Source organism: Corvus cornix, chromosome 1A, assembly GCF_000738735.6.
Source record: "Corvus cornix cornix isolate S_Up_H32 chromosome 1A, ASM73873v5, whole genome shotgun sequence".
NCBI lineage: Eukaryota > Metazoa > Chordata > Aves > Passeriformes > Corvidae > Corvus > Corvus cornix.
In genome coordinates this window covers 4,050,446-4,067,652 of record NC_047057.1, presented here as the reverse complement: position 1 = coordinate 4,067,652, position 17,207 = coordinate 4,050,446, and positions in this window count along the sequence as shown.

The following is a 17,207-nucleotide window of genomic DNA, read 5'->3' as shown; positions in this document are numbered from 1 at the left end:
GAATCCATAATTAATGTTACACTACAGAAATGTTTACTCAAAAACAGAATGACAAAAAAGGGCTTGATTCATCTGTCCTATAAAAGGTCCCAATTCAGCAAAAAGCATCACAACAGTCTTTTTGTTAAACATGTGCTTCAATCTGGACCTGCATGAGAAGGAATGCCTTTGAATCCATCTCTTTACAACCAGTGCAAAAAGAGTAAAAATCAGTCATGACAAGTTTTATAAGACACAGGCTGAGTGCTGCTGGAATTTGATGAATACATTCGACCAGTTAGACTTGGCAGAAATGTTGTTCGGAGAATTAACTAAAAATTGTTTTCTCTGAGGAAGGAAAAGTGTTTTGGGAAAAGCAGTAATATCATATGCAAGTGACATGAGACTTTTTCAAGTGTTTTCAGCCCCAGGGGGTAAAATGCCTAAAGGAGTGGTTGGTCCTGGAATAATTTATTTATCTTGCAGCTACGCTTCACCGTTTTTCCTACCAGGGTTAGTTGAATTTCCTGAACAGCAGCCCAAAATATAACCTCAAATTACTAGACCATGGCAGGGAAAGAGGAAGGCTGTATTCTGCTCCTCAAAGTGTTTTATTTGTCCTCGTCATTTTGATGATTTCTCCCTTCTCTAGTGGAAGATGTCCCTGCCACAGCAGGGAGGTTGGAGCTGGATGATTTTTACAGTCCCTTCCAAACCAAATCATTCTGTGATTTTGCAATTCTCCTTTAAAATTAAAAGTGAGCAGCTGCTGTGTGCTTAGTCCTTGCATGCCAAGGGAACAGTCACTGTCTGCAGCCCCTCAAATGTACAAGGAGGGCTCAGAATCTTGCAGCAGGTACAGGATGAAGTTGCTGGTGAGGACTGACTCAGGATGAGCTGGATGGTTTGTTGCTGGACAGCCACAAAAATATTTTTTGTCCTTTTTTCTAAGAAGCCTTGAGTTTGTTCCAGGTAGAGACTCAGAGGTGCTGAGGACTAAAAAGCTGTATAACCTTTACTTCTCACCTCCTGCTACTCATCCTCTTACTCTACACGTCTTCAGACAGGGACTATATCCTGCCCCTTATTGGCAATAACCTCAGCACAAGGCAACCTTCAGATTGCCTCCCAATTAATAACCTTCTCAATTTGAAACAATCCACCTCAAGAGACAGCAGTCTTGAGGTCAAGTACTCTGACCTGAAAACCTGTGAGTGCCCATGTTGCCACCAGAGGCCCACTGCAGGCTGCTCATTGCCCCAAGACAAAAAAAAAAAAAAACACACACACAAAAAAAAACAACAACAACAACAACAACAACAACAACAACAACAAAAAAAACCAAAAACCAACACCAAATAGAAATTCTGAAGAAGACCCTTGATTAATTATCCCCATTACTCAATATTTTAACCCACCTTGTCAGCCCTTCCCACTCTGCCTTGCAGGAGGAATACAATTTCCAAAATGCCTGGAGCTAATGGCAATGGGGAAACCACACACAGACCAAAGTGCTGACAAGGGCAGAAACTGATTGTCCATTCAGCACCTCTGACTTCAGAAATGCTCACATGCTCTGGCGAACCTCCACAACGTGGGTTAAAATCAGATCCTTTGCCTTTAGCTCCTGATTAAGGATTTCCTCTGTGCCTTACCCTGATGGACTGGTAAGGTTCGTGATTGCCACCTGAACAGAGAGGATTTGTTCTTAGCTTTCCCCCCCCTGCTATTGCACAACTGGCTTCCAGTGTGAGCCACACACTTATATGAATTCTGCTGTGAGACTCTGAGTCACAGCTGGGATTTAGCTTGAAACAACTCTCTGGGCTCTGAGGCATCTTGGATGGAGCTCATGTTTAGAATCATGGAATCATAGAATAATTAAGGTTGGAAAAATCCTCTCAGATCTTTGAGTCCAACCATTGACATAGCACTAGATTGTGAATAAGATAGATACTGTGATATGTAGGAGTAGTGGGGGTTTGTGAAGGGGAAATGCTCTTTTTTTTAGGTCTAGATAGCCAAATTCCAAACGTCACTTTGGTACTCAGGGACTTGTGGTATTGAAGCTGACATCCCCACTCGGCAGCTCCAGGATGCTTGAGCTGGAATCCTGGGTGGTTTTGGTAACTCTCCTAGTTGATTAGCAATTCCCAGCAGTTTCCAGCCTCTTTTTCCCTTCTTCAAAACTTTGCCACTGTGAAAATCAGCCTGAGTTTGCCTTCCAACATGATGCAGTGCTGGGACAGTGGCTTCATGAGGAGGCGAATGATCCTTGCAACAGGACTGGGAACATTCAAAAACCCATGGGATGTAAGAACTAGTATACTTGCTCCAAGGTAAGCCATGGAGACCCATCCTCAAGAGTTTCATAGATAAAATGAATTTTTATTCATTGTCTGTCTTTACACTACATATATATATATTATATATATATACACCATATATATTTTATACATTTTTTATTCACATATACAGTATTATACCATAGAGCAAACATTGAAAGATGTGGAGTGATGGATTGAAGAGGGTCTTTCTGCCTTATCCTTGTCTACAGACCGGTTTTAGCCCCTGATTTTTGGATGACAGTTCTACCCTTAAGGATAAAAACAAAAAAGGAAAAAAAAAAACCTCTCACAGTTTTAATTGCCATCAAGTTTGCCCTAAAACAGAGGAAATGGAGGCTTTTGGAGCTATTCTAATGGCATTAAACTTAAACTCCAGCTCACTGAAGAATTTGATACAGCTGGTTGATTGCTGACTGTTCTTCCTAAGCTTATTAGCCAATAAAACAATCAAAATCTTATGCTGAAACAAGCATGAGCAAACTTCTCTCTTCCCCATATCCTGGGATGGGATAAATTCAATGTACCTTAATAAATAAAAGACCAAATCTTTTAAAATCAAATTTTTGTTGGAAATCTTATTTTTCTGTTGCACTTCAGTTTTTGTCACTACCTCCATTTAAAAATAAAAACTCACAAAACCCTGAAGGCCTAAGATGTTTTAGTGTTGTCCAAAACAAAATAAATAAATATGAAGTTGAATTAAATGAAAGAAGAAACAAATTAGTATAAAATTATAAAGTAAAAAATGAAATTGAATAGAAATTAAATAAAAAATAAAATAAAACCAAAATTTTAAAAATGAAATGAAATAAAAATAAAATAAAAACATAAAATAAAATGAAATTAAATTAAATAATAAATTGCTGGGTGAGTAGGAAGTGGGAGGGAGAGGAAGAGATTTGGCTTTGCAGCAAAGCTACTTGCCCGAAGATGTAAGAACATTTTCCCAGTGAGCTCAGCATTCAAAGCCAGGCAGCCAGAACATGCTTCACAAGAGAGAACCTCCTGTGAACTCCTCACCTTTGTAAGGTAAGTCGGTGTTCACAAGGAAATACCCCACCACACCATTCCCTTTGATGTTTTCACTCTGCAGAAGGGAAGGGTGGTCTTTTTAAAGAATTCACAATAGAGAGAGAAGGGGAAGAGGAAGCCCTTTGAAGAGAGCAGAGAGCCTCCTCTCGTTTTGCTGCAGACTACAAGCCACCCCTTTTCCTTTGTGCCTCGCACAAAAGAGGGTTTGCAAGCCCACTTCCCCCTCAACCAGACACATTTTCTGCGAGTACCATACGGAGGGGAGGTGGCTTTCCAACACACAGAACACAGAGAGGGGAAGGAACTGTATGGCTTCACACGTCAACCATAAAACAAACCTCTTGAAAAACTTCTGTGCAAAGTTGTAAGACCTGGTGGGTCTTCCTGCATCTTCAGGATGAGCTGCAAGAGCACGCACGCTGGTCCGGAGGCAGAGGTCTCGAGAAGTCCTATGTCTTTCCTATGTTCTTTCTTGTGTCAGGATGAAGTTAATACTTCACTCTGGGTAATGTCATGAAGGCTGAAGGTCAGCTGGACCTAAAATCACTGAAAGGAATAAAAGCAATTCCATGAGAATGTGAATAAAGGGAGGACCAGGGAGCTATATACTGGTCAGTCTCACCTCAGGCCCTGGAAGGGTCTGGGAGCACATCCTCTTGGTGTCTACTTCCAACCTACTGAAAGACAGGAAGCAATCACAAACAGCCTACAAGGATTTGTCTGGGCAAAATCATTGTTAACCAAGCTGATTGCCTTCTATAATTAATTGACTGGCTGTAAGGACAAGGGAAGAGCAGCAGATACTACATATCTTTAATGCAGAAGGGTTTTGTCACCCACAGCATTATCATTAGGAAGCTGGAGAAGGAAAAAACTACCAGACAAGTGGAAAATTGGCCTGATACTGGGTACAAATGGTTGTCAAATGCAGCTCAATGTCCATTTAGCAGCTGGTAACAAGCATATTACAAGTAGATGATAAACTGAACAGTAGGTCTTCAAGCCAGGCAGGTTTTTAAAGACTTGAAGACTGGGGCAGCAGAGACCTCATGAAGTACAGCAAATATAGTATAATTTCTGCACCTGGGGTAGAATAACCCTGTGAACCAGTAGAGGCAGGAGACAGGCTAAATAACAGCCCAGCTTCAAAGAGGGCACCAAACTGAAGGTGAGACAACAGCAAATATAATAAACTTTTTTGCTGGGCTACATTAGGAGGAGTGTGACCAGCAGGTTACAGCCCAGCAAGGCTGTGAAATCTCCATCCTTGGGGATTTTCAAGACTTATCTAGAGAAATCCATGGCTGGCCTACTTTGGTGTTGGAAAAGGGCCATCTGCAGGATGGAGGTTGGACTGGTGACCTCCAGAAATCCCTTCCAAACAGCTCTTCCGTGGTCCCTGAATAGACACCACAAAAATCCACTAGCAATGAGGAATTTCAATTACTTTGTGTTGCAAGGCAAGAAAACTCAGCAAACTCTACACAGACCAACTTGCTTAAACCCTTTGCAAATTCTCCCTTAGACACTTCTGGGTTTTGCCACAGTCAAGATCTTTTCTTGTATTTGCTAATCAGTCCAAATGTTGACATTTGAAAGCACATTCAACTGACTAGACATGGCTTTTGTGGCTGGAGCCTTGGCCAAACGAGTGGGTGATGAGCCTGCTAACAGCCTTTTGTGCATGGCAAGTCTCATGCTCACAGAGATGCTCTGGGTGTCTAGACAGCACCTCCACTGTACTTGCAGCACCCATGGTAGCTTGTCTCAGCACGAGGAAGGGAAAGGGGGTGGGGGAAAGAAATTTTATGCAGATGAAAGTGCTTCCAAGACAACACTGATTAATTCTGAAAGCAGGCAGGTACTCGTGGGCGATTTGCTGCAGAGAGCCTGATGAATGGCATGTGCCTCTGCATGCAAGGGGAGCAAGAAACATCCCAGACATCCTTTCAGACCATTCCCTAGTTCTGTGAGACAATGGGCAATGCATCCATTAGGCACCAAATGCTCTGCCTGGCCCACATTTGTCATGCTGATAATTGACCTCTGGTTCCCATGAGTTGCGTTTTATACCTGTGGCCAGAAGCATGTGCAGTTAAACATCCAGCAGCCAGAAAATACCTGCTCCAGAGAAACAGGAGAGTCAACAGGAGACATCCTCAGCTGCCACCTGCCATTCAAAGCAGACTGGATTTATAGACTTCCAGAAATGATGGAGGGGAGAAGCTTTGACCAAGCATTAAGGCCAAAGTGGACAAAAGATAACGTGATTGTAGCTCTGTTGATTAATGGACATGAGGCCAATTAGGAGCTGTCTGCTTTATAACAGCCTTCTAAAAACATGTCTAGAGCAACAAATGAGGTTTTTCTTCTTTTGTCTTTCATTTTTTTTTTAATACTGCAACACATACCAGGCTACATCAATCTTTGTTCTGGAGTAAATATGCAGATAGAAGACACCTCAACTGTAATACTGCTCACTATGAAATAAATATTGAAAGCAGATGACAAACCTGGTTCTCTCTTCTTTCCCAGATATCTACAGTGTTTTACTTTCCATCAGAAAAAAAGTAAACAACAGTATTTAGACTTAGAAAATATTCTCCCTTTCTTGTTTTCTTGGTTTTTTTTTATCATTAGGGGGGATTTTTTTTTTTAATTTTTCATTGACAATTGAAAAGAAAAACTGAATGAGAAAGCAGCTTTTGGTTCCAAATGCCTGACCTTCAGAAATGTAGCTATGTCCCCTTTCATCAACACCAAAAAGAATGAAAGAAGGAAAAAAAAAACGTTCCTACTGGTATTACAGTATTTCACTCATAAAGTCATTGAAAAGGTTGTCTTCAGAGAATATAATACCAAGTTATGAGATATTTTTGGCACAAGGACAAGGTAAGATATTGCCAGACAAAGAAAACACTTACTTATAATTCAGTTAATGGCTGGCAAAGTTATACCCTTCTGCTACTAATTAATTTTCCATATTTCCAGCCAAACAAATGCAAAGAATGTATAATCACCTGGGACAGCAGCCTGCAAAGTGTTAAATCATCATTAATTTAACGACTCGTCTCACCGTGGCTGCTGCATTTGTCATCAGCGACGGAGGCTGGGTTTGGATCCAGGTAGAAGGAAGGAAAAGGATTGCCAGAGACAGAAGCTACAAGACCCAGCTCTGGTTTTTGGGACACATGAGTGTTTGTTGGAGCCCTGTTGGGACCCAGCCAGCTCCAAAGGGACCAGCACGTGTCAGTGAGTGGGTGATGTGGTTTACAGGAGCATGCAGCCACCTGCACATGCTGTCACACTGCACACATGCTTAGGAGAGGGATGTGACCATGCTGGAAGGAAACCACCTGCAGCAGGGAAAGGTTTGGTGCTCTTTACTTGGCCTCGCCAGAGCAGCAGGGAGAACAAAGCAAGAGTTTTAAGTTCTTTGGGCCCCAGTATATTTCCAGGTGTTTTCCTCACTCAGGTGGGAGCTCAGCACTAAATGAAGGGTTAATGAGTTGATAAAACTAAATTTTCTGGTAGTTTAGTCCAGATTCTGAGACTACTTATAAGTCAAGAGTCATTCCATTGCAGAAAATTACTGATCCAGTTCATCGACACTTCGCATCAATCCTGATATTCCAGGGCTGGCATAGACTGCATGCACTACCCAAAAAGAAGAGGAAGTATGGCTGAGCATAGTTGACTTGCCTTATATCAACCCCAAAATATTTCCTATGAGGTTTTTGGTGAAATCAGAACTAAAAATTATCTCACTCTAAAGCAAAGAAGGTATTTCTGGTCCTTTTCAAGGTTTTTCCAAAAAATCACAGTGGCACAAATTTCAAAACAGATATTTTGCAACCAATTCTTGTTTTCAATTACCTTTTTTTACGTCTGGATGTGTGGGAGGCTAATTTTGTTGCTTGTTTTTTTGGTGTCTGTTGATGTACATCTCTGCTTTCTGCAAGATAGATGGTTGCTTTCAGTACACAAAAGCTTTTGCCTTCAGAAATAAAAAATGTATGTTGGATAATTTAGTCAGAAATACCTTCACCTGTGTGTGCTTAATAATATACAGAGCAAATTTTCCCCCCTCATACCCAAGAAATAATTTAACATTTCCCAGAGAGGGATTAACCCTTTTTTAATTAAACAATTAATGCACATTAATGGCCGTGGATTTTTATGAGCCCCAGTATTTCATATAGCAAAATCATTCTCTGTAGACCTGGTTTCAGTATTTTCATGTTGAATTTCTTTTTCATTCAGAATAAACCCCCTATATTTACTTTATCCCGACAAAGCAATTGATACTGATTTTTAGACAGCTAGATGGACAGACATGGAAGCTCAGGGAAGAATTGAGTAATGCTGTTCTGGCCTCCATCTGTCTCCTTTTCCATCAAGCAGAAAACATCACAACTTTTAAACATGAATTGTTTAAACATTTTCAGGCTTCTCATTCCCTGGTGGCCACTACCCTGACGTGTTGACGTGCTCCAGAGGAGATCGTTCCCACCAGGCCACAGCACCTTGCAAGTCTAATTCCTGGCAGGAATCTACTCATTAGAGGTTAATTGTGCCCTGCTTGAAGTTTGTCACACCTGAATCAAAACTGAACTGTCTCAGCAAAATGTTTGAATTATTATGAATCAGCTTTTTCATCTGGGAAAATAAACAAACATTCCACTGTGGAAGTTTTCAGCCAACTTTAGTGAAAACCAGTCTTAAAATAGATTGTTGTGTCTTTCTACCTGGAAAATTTGGCAGATTTCAGTGGAATATGTGACAGATGTTAGTTTTCATTTCCAAAAGCAGTTGGTAATCTTGGTCTAGATAAAAACTTGGACTTGATGAAAACATTACAAAAACTGGCTGAAAACAGGAAAAGGACTAGGAAATAAAAAGCAGAACAAAGTTTCTGAAAACCAAGTTAGTTGTTAAGAGAGATATTTCTTCTGCATGCAACCTTGACTCTCCTCTCTCCAAATGAAAAGCCAGTCAAAGAACAACAGAAATTTAGCTCTGATCTTTTATCTGAGGACTGGTTCACATGAATACAGAGCCTGTGATCCTTAGACCCACAGAATCTTTCAAGTAGTTATTTTTGGATATTCAACTGCACATACCCTGAAGGGACTTGATTTCCTGAGAAGCTGCTCAGCATTTAAGTAAATTCAATGCCTTTGAGATGTTGAAGGCTTGGCTTTACCCTTTCCACCCTGAACTGCAGCTTTCAAGACTCAGAGAAACATTGAAATCAGGTGGAGTAAGATGGTGGGTAACTAGACATGGTTGAAGTGTTAGAAAGGATACCTAAAGCTGAATCAAACTTGCTATATCCCTTTCTTTCCAAGTTCAAACTCTGACAGGCTGAATCACATGCAAAGAGTGTTAACCCTCACTGAGGCAGTGCCTGATTTGTGGGTTTGCACAGTCAAGGTGTGAGACCTAAATCCTGCTTGGCACAGTAGTGCTTTTCTTTCTGAATGGTGGACCAGAAGCTCAGCCTGATGAAGGGTGCAAGATTTCATCCTGTAAAACATCTGTTTAGCTGTGACTGCCAGCATCTCTGGGTTTATTAAACAAAATCCTTCAACAAGTCAGTGTATTACAGTCCTGGACACTCACCATTCCTGCAAAGGAATGTCAGAAATGCTGTTGGGAGCAAATTGGCACTTGTAACAATACAGGTATTCACTGAGGTATCACACAGCAGCAAAGTCCTGGCACAGGGATGATCATTCCTGTGGATGCAAACCAATCCAGTCCATGCTGCTTTAAAAACTCTGCCTCATTCCACATCTCTTACCAAGATTTATGACAATTAGCTGCCGAATCCATAATTAGCAAGTGGTAACAGATCAGCAGATATATCCAGTTCTGGTGACACCTCTGACAGATCGGTGTCTACTCCCCAAATCCCTGCGAGGCTTCATGTTTTCCCTGTGACCACTCTCAAGCAGGGTTTTGGCAAGGCTGTCTCAGTGGGGAGGAGAGGGAGGGCTGGGGAAGAACAAGTTCTCACAAGCATGACAGGACCCATGCATAACCATTTTACTTTGCAATTAAAAACATGTTCTGTCTTCCTCTGCGTCACTGAGGGGAGCGTGTAAGTAACAGTTGCTCTGAAAAGTGCCTTGAATTCAAACAAACCAGGAGGTTTGGGCTTCTGCACATGGAGTTCTGTGTACTCACCTAAACGGGGGCTTTTTTCCCTTCTCAAAGAAACATTCCAGGAACCTTTCTAAGGAGTAGAGAGGAGGAGGTGGGAGAAGGAGGAGCTGTAGTTGTATTTGTTAAGACGCTTTGTTAAAGACACTCTGTAGTGAATATAGGGGTCAAGGTGAGAACATGGAGCCCCATCCCACCTATCCAAAATCAAATAATTTATAATTCCTTTACTGCTGCTCTAAAGAGGATCCAAGTCTCTTCTGCATCAGCTTCACCTGTCTGCTTTTGAGATATGTCACCTCTGCAAGTGTGTTCCAGGAGTCTAAAATTTTTCAAACATTCACTGATATCTTCACCCTTTCTAGACAAAGTCTCCCAGATTCCTGATCCAATTTTTTTTCCAACCTCCACCTTTAATTATAGGTTTATATACATCTTGCACCTCAATGCACCCCTTATTAGTAGATGTCAACATGTTTCTCATTTGCAACCATAGCTTCAACTAAGCACTTTCATTTTCAAGCCCTGCTGGGTATAACATTTAAGACCATCAAAGCACTGTATTTATGAAGTGCACTGCTGGAGAAAAAATAAGATGTGAAGGTCGGGGTTAGATTAGGTCTTGTGTACAAGGTGACTTGGGGAGTGTGTGGCTGAGCCCATATCACCTGGATTTCAGCCTAGCTGGCTGTCATGCCTGACTGACAGGAACCACATTCAGACCATCTGTGAATTTGTAACACAAACAGCACAGCTGCTTATTGCATTGATTGTATTGGAAGCCTGATTTGCCTGTAATTGCTCCAACTCAATATGCCATTCTATTCCAGATGACAGGATGAATGATGTACAAGTTGAATTCAGCCCTATGTCGCTGCCTTTAATGACACTTTTTTTGTTTTGTTTTGTTTCATTTTTCATTTAAAAATATGCCTATTGCAGGATGACAGCTCTGTTCCACGAATGGCAGCTGTACTTCTGAAATCTTTTGCTGTGGTAAAGTGGTTCTTTGAGCCTGTACCTGGAAAAATGTATCCATAGCTTCAAGAGAGCCTGAGAATGCAGTATAAAATTTTGTTGGTTCTTTTAGGTGGAAGAGGTATGATCTATGTTAACCTAGCTGCTGGAGGAAGAGATGTTGGGAAATTGCTGAAAAATTACTCTTCTTCTTTTTTTTTTTACTCATGGAGACAAAATTATCTGTCCAATAGTGGTCACAGTTTTGCCACTTGTCTGGCTGGCTGCCTTGGGAGAGCTCAGTGGAGAAACCTAAATGGCTTTCAGGTTAGCTCTTACTGGAACTGTCCCTGTACATTTTGTCTATGTAAAATATGTAGGACAGAGAGAAAAATATCAAAAAAAGAGAAGGAGAAGAGAAGGAGAAGGAGAAGGAGAAGGAGAAGGAGAAGGAGAAGGAGAAGGAGAAGGAGAAGGAGAAGACAAGGAGAAGGAGAAAAAGAAGAAGGAGAAGAAGGAGAAGAAGGAGAAAACAACACAGAGTAAAAAATAAAAATAAAAGGAAAAGCCTACCCTTTCATCAAGTGGAAAACAGAATCTTTTTCTATTTGTTTTTGTTTCATTTTCTTCTCTCTGGTGCTGGTGGTGTTGTAAGCCACATAAAGTCTGGATAAGTTTTCATTATGTCTGTACCTTCTATCTCAGGTGTAACAGAGCCAGGGCTGATTCTTAGTCCCAATACAAATGGCACAGGACAGCTCTCTTACCCCTCTCTGTGGAAGATTGTTCTTGAAAATTACAGTCTAAAACTAAGTCAGGCAGTTGGGTGACCATTGTCCAGCAGTGCTCAATCTGAGTGTGTGACCTCTATTTGTTTAGAAGCACAAAGGTAACCCATATGTCTGCCCCAAAGAACCATTCACACACTTTTTGATCTCTACTTTTCACCTCCAGGATGCTGTGAAAATGCACACTGAGCACTGTCTTTTCTCAGTGCCAGTGTGAGTCTAGAAGAGGATCTGCAGAGCTATTCAGGGTACATTTGTTTTAAAAGTAAGCTGGTCTCTTCCCCTCAGTGATTTTGGACTCCTTGCCCCATTGCCCCTAAGTACAATTTGAAATTTCTGCATCACCATCACCACAGTTTCTGTAAGGACAGAAAAAGCTGCCTAAGTATCTTTGCAGATGTGGGGCTAAAGAGCTCAGCTTGAGCTGTTCCATTTGACAACCTTGGCCTTGCTTCTGGTTAGAGAATAATCTAGAAAAAGGAAACTTGTAGAAGCATTTCACAGCTCTTTATAAAAAACAAGGAAAAAATCCACAATTTTGTAGCAGGAATTCTCTATATTAAAACTAAGACAGCACAGAATTCAGGAATAAGCCGACCAGGAGACATCTTCATGGTCTGTAACTGCAACAAGTTATAAACTCTCCGTTACCTAGTGATGGAGCTTTTCTCATCTATCTTCTTGCTGCTTTGCTTTAATACATATTTATTACCCTATCATAGCCAAACCTGAACAAAATAACCCCCCAAAGTACAATTCTTCTTTTTGCAAAGAATTTTATTTTAAAGAAACAACCACTGGTTTGTTAAAAGAGTTGTTTGCAAGATGACTAGATTAGATTAATTAGTTAATGTTTGTAAAGTACTTTGAAGATGAAGAACACTATATAAGTGTTAAGTATTATTGTTATTATAATAGATAGAGAAGGTAGATAGCTAGATAGGTAAAGAGATACAGCAGTCAGATAACAATAATTATAATACTTAGCATTTCTATAGGGCTTTACATCTTTTGAGTGTTTTACAAACATTAACTAATTAATAGAGTTAAGCAGACAGATAGGAGATAAAATAGTAGGTAGATTGATAGATAGGAACAAATTTTGCCTTTGGATACATGAATAGTATATTCAATGAAAGTTGCATCCCATTGATGAGGGCAAAATTTGGTCCATAGACAAATTTAAAGGAAAATTAGCTAGTGTGTTTCAAGGGCTGGGTTGGGATTTTTTTTTCTGCAGACAATTTGTCTTCCCAGTGAGTAGACTCACTGTGGGAACAGAAAGTTCCCCTGGAATGCTGAAATGAGTGTATCAAACATGTCAAACTTTACAGCGACATATTATGGAATCAAAGCACATCGTTAAGATTAGTCACATCAGTGCCAGTGACTCAACTTTGCAACATCTGAAATGATGCACCATGCCTTTGGGAAGCCAGATTATCAGCATTATCAGTGTGCTTGGGTTCATCCTGATTCTTAAAGTTTTTATGAAAACGCAAAAGTATGGTCTACTGACTGAGGAAAATATAAGGATTAAAGCCAGATGTGAGCATATTCTGGTTTCATTAAATAAATCTGATATTAATTAAAACAAAGAATAAGAGTTATATAAAGATGCAGAGAATGGACATGATGCTTGTTTCCTTTTAGTTTGTATCTTCTTCAACACTGCTATGTTTCTGCAACAGCTTATTCCTAAAGCTGTACAGAGATGGGGGAAAATAAGTGCTGCTTTTTGAAATGAGATTCATGTCCTGGGTGCCTTTGAGATCCAGCTGTCAATGAGGTCCAGGTGTCTTAAATCTTCTGGTACCTCTGCAGTATATAAAGGAGGAGAGGAAGAGAGACCTCAGCTGGGTGTGAACAGGCTCACTCTAGAGTATGGTTGTATTGGTGTCATTCTGCTCTTGAGCTTTTCTGAGGACTTCTAATATGACTCCAGTGCCTGACTGAAGCATCAGTGCTGCCTCTACATCTGGGGCAGTACAACCAGTGCTGCTCTTTGCTACCAGACTGGGACTCAGCACTGCTCAGAATTGCATCCTATGAACAGAGCTTGTATTTTCCTTTTACAAAGCTCTTCTGCCACTGGGTATATGCAGAACCATCTCAAGTCTCCAGGGCAATCAGAACCACAGACCACAAATAAGTCTTCATGAAATCATAAAATACAGGAGAAGGAGCCACCTTCTGAACTCTTGGCAGCTGTGATGTAGGTACTTACGTTTGAGTTAGACACTCTAGGCTTCCTCGACAGTCAACAGAGCAACAGGAGCTAGAAAGACAAGTTTCATCTGCTTTGTATTTATGCCTCCATTAGGATGAGATGAAACTGCCTCATAGAAATCTTGTTTCTCTCCACTGACTGAAAGTAAAGCCCAGATTAGCTCAGATGAGGCCAACTCTGTTGTAGATAATTAAAGTGAGATGAGACAAAACCCTTGTGGTGGGCTGACCTTGGCTGGCTGCCAGGTGCCCACCAAGCTGCTCTATCACTCTCCCTTCTCAACAGGACTGGGAGAGAAAATATGATTAAAAGCTCATGGGTCAAGATAAGGACAAGGACATCATTTACAGTCATGGTCAAAACAGGCTTGACTTAGGGAAAATATTTTAACTTTAATATAATAATAATAATCCAAATAATCAGAGATGGAAAATGAGAAATATGAACATATCTAAAAACACCTCCTCCCTTCTCCCTCAAAGTGGCAAAGGGGGATGTCAAATGGGGATTGTGATCAGTTCACAGCTCTTCATCCTTGCTGCTCCTTCCTCCTCACACTCTTCCCCTGCTTTTGAGTGGGGTCTCTCCTGTGAGCTTCTGTCCTTTATGAACTTCTCCAGTGTGGGTCCTTCTCATGAACTGCAGTTCTTTACAAACTGTTGTCATGGTTCCCTAAGGTTTCACATGTGCTGCCAGAAAACCTGCTCTGCATGGACTCTTCTCTATGGCCTGCAGCTCCTGCCAGGAGCCTGCTCCAGCATGGCTTCTCCACAGGCTGCAGCTTCCTTCAAGGCACATCCACCTACATGAGGTCCTCCTCAAACTGCAGTAGGATCTCTGCTCCACTGAGAACCTGCATGGTCTGCAAGGGGACAGCTGTGTCACCACAGTCTTCTCCATGGACTGCAGAAGACTGGAACATATCCTCCCCCTCCTTTTTCACTGACCTTGGTATCTGCAGGGCTGTGCGTCTCATATTTTTTCCATTTTTTTTCCTCCCATTTGCTGTGTAGCATTTTTTGCCCTTTCTTAAATATGTTATTGCTACCAATGTCACCTGTGTCCAGTGGCAGGTCTGTCCTGGAGCCAGCCCAAACTGGCTCTGTCCAACATGGAGGCAGCTTCTGGTGTCCTCATGGAAGTCACCCCTGCAGCCCCTCTTCCATCAAAACCTTGACATGGAAATCCAATAAACCCATTCTAAACATTCCTCTTCTTTCTTCATCTGCAAGGTCTACCTAGTGGAATTTCCCAAGCTCCCCTCAGTCTCACTAGGAGAGATGAAGAGGAGGTTTAGTTAGAAATTGGTGGGACAAAAGACAAGTGTTGAGTCCCCATACAATAAATTAGCAACAACACAAGTTTCCCTTCAGCAGCACAATCTGTCAGTGGTGGGAAAGCCACTACTGTGAAGCATGTGCAGAAGGCAATCAGCCATCCCTCTGACTCAACCAAAAAAGGCAACAACCAGCTATGGTGCAGAACAAACATTGTACAAAATAAATACACCATTCATCAACATAACTGGCCTTTGATCACTTAAAAAAGGCATAAAAAATTAAGCAGGCAAGCAAGAGCAAGAAATAGTGGCAATGCCCTTTTTTTAACCAGGGATGGACTATACACACCTTGGTAATTAAAACTCATAGCTTCTTCTCAAGGAACTTGAACCCAAGTCTCAAGTTATGGGTGAATATTCACAGTGCAAGGTTTCAAGACAGACCTGTCTAAAGCTCTCTTGTTGGAGCAGTTTTATTTGTGTAATATATTTCACTATTTCCTGTGTCACAGGGAGAATGATTTCTAGTTTAGTGGTTAGTATTCACCTGGAAGGGGAAGTCCTCAGTTCCTGTGCCTGCTTCTATGAATGTTTCTTGTATTTCTCATTTAAGTATTCATTGATGTGGGTAATGGAAGCCAGGCCCTCTGCTCCCAAATGAAAGACTATACCATGAAGATACATAGTCATTTGCATAGGTTTGCCATCTTCCTGTTCCCATGAATATTTAATTAACCTATGCAAAGTGAAATGGTTTCAATATGAGGAACTGAGAATGCCCTGCCCTAGAATATTCTGTACCCTGGTGGTTAGGGCAGTCAGGGAAGTGGAGAGACAAGTTCAAATCCCCTTAAGCAGAAGAGGGATTGAACCTGGATCTTCCAGAGCTTGGTGGGTATTCTCAGCACAATGTTATTGGTGAGAAAAAAAAGTAGCATCTCTGCTTCCTTTTCTTGCCTGAGCTAATGGGATGCCCTGCCAAAATGCTTATCATACTGAAAGATCATCACAGAGTGTGACTGATACAATCTTTATTAGAAAACAAATTATTTCACCATGAACTTTGAAAGAAATGGAATAAATGATGTGACAACAAAATGGCTTACCACAAGGGAGCATACTCACACCTGTGTTATTTGTGATCTACACACACCATCTACCAATCTGTAATGAGAGAAAAAAATTAAAGTTGCCAGAATTCAACTGTCCAAGTCAAGGACCTGTCCCAAACAAAAGCTATGACAACATCAGCACTCAACCAGATCTCAGAATACCAGATGACAAATTAATGAAATAACCCTATGGATATGATGGTACCAGGTCTCTTTCTTTAAAGTTCCAGGCCCAATAAACAGAACAGAATTTCCGAAGAGGTGTGACACAGAATCCAAATTGCTTGGAACTGACATTGGACTACTTGCCTTTCCCCAGGGTACAGATAGAAAAGACAAAGTATAAAGTTGACCTGTAATATAAATTACTGAAGAAACATGTGAATTCCAGACTGAAGGTCAGCTCTGCAATGCTGCAAACCATGGCACTTGCATCCTGTTATCCAGTAGATAAATATTTATGTCACACATGAAAAAGCACTGATATATCAGCACACATGAAGAGGTTAGATATCCTGTTGAATGAAAGTGATTTTTTTATGCATGCCTTAGGCCAGCTGAGGGAAGCAATCTGTATCTCCTAGCTGCGATCACCTGACTGGGGAAAGGATGAAAAAAAAAAGGGGGGGGGGGAAGCAAAAAAGCAAATACCAATAGGAAGAAAAGAGAGGAGGAAGGAAGAAAAAAGCTTTGAGGCATGCTATTAAATGTCCAGAACCCTGGACTGGTAAAATTCAATCAGTAATATGCCTGTTCCCAAGCCCAGTAAATTTTAGATAGATCTAGCTGATAAATTTCTATATCCTGCTAGTTTCAATTGCTGTCAAAAATTTATCTTCATAATTTCCCACTCCTTTTCCATTTAAGCTCACTCTGAAAGTGAAAAAAAAGCTAAAACCAAGACTTAATTTTGATAATTTTGTATGAGACTGTCATTTATTGACAAAAGCCTCTGTATATATTCAATTCTCCATATTGACATCATATCTGCTTGATGTCAACTCCTGTCAATGGGGCTCTCAGGTGGCTGCATCACACTCTCACAGCTCTGGAGATCTTTAGGTGAGAAAATCTTCATGCCCAGTCAGCCCATAACACAGATTCAATGCAGAGCTGCACAAAAAAACCCAGCAGACAGGCCAATCTTTGTCAATCCCAGCACAAACTTTACTGAGGTATTTTACAGCCAACATTCTTGGAGAGCAAGCACGGACTTGAACAAATACGGAGCTTGCCTGTTTAGGTTATGAGCTCTCTGGGGCAATGACTTTCTCTTCGGAGGCAGGCATCTACTTCATAGCACCAGTCCTGCTG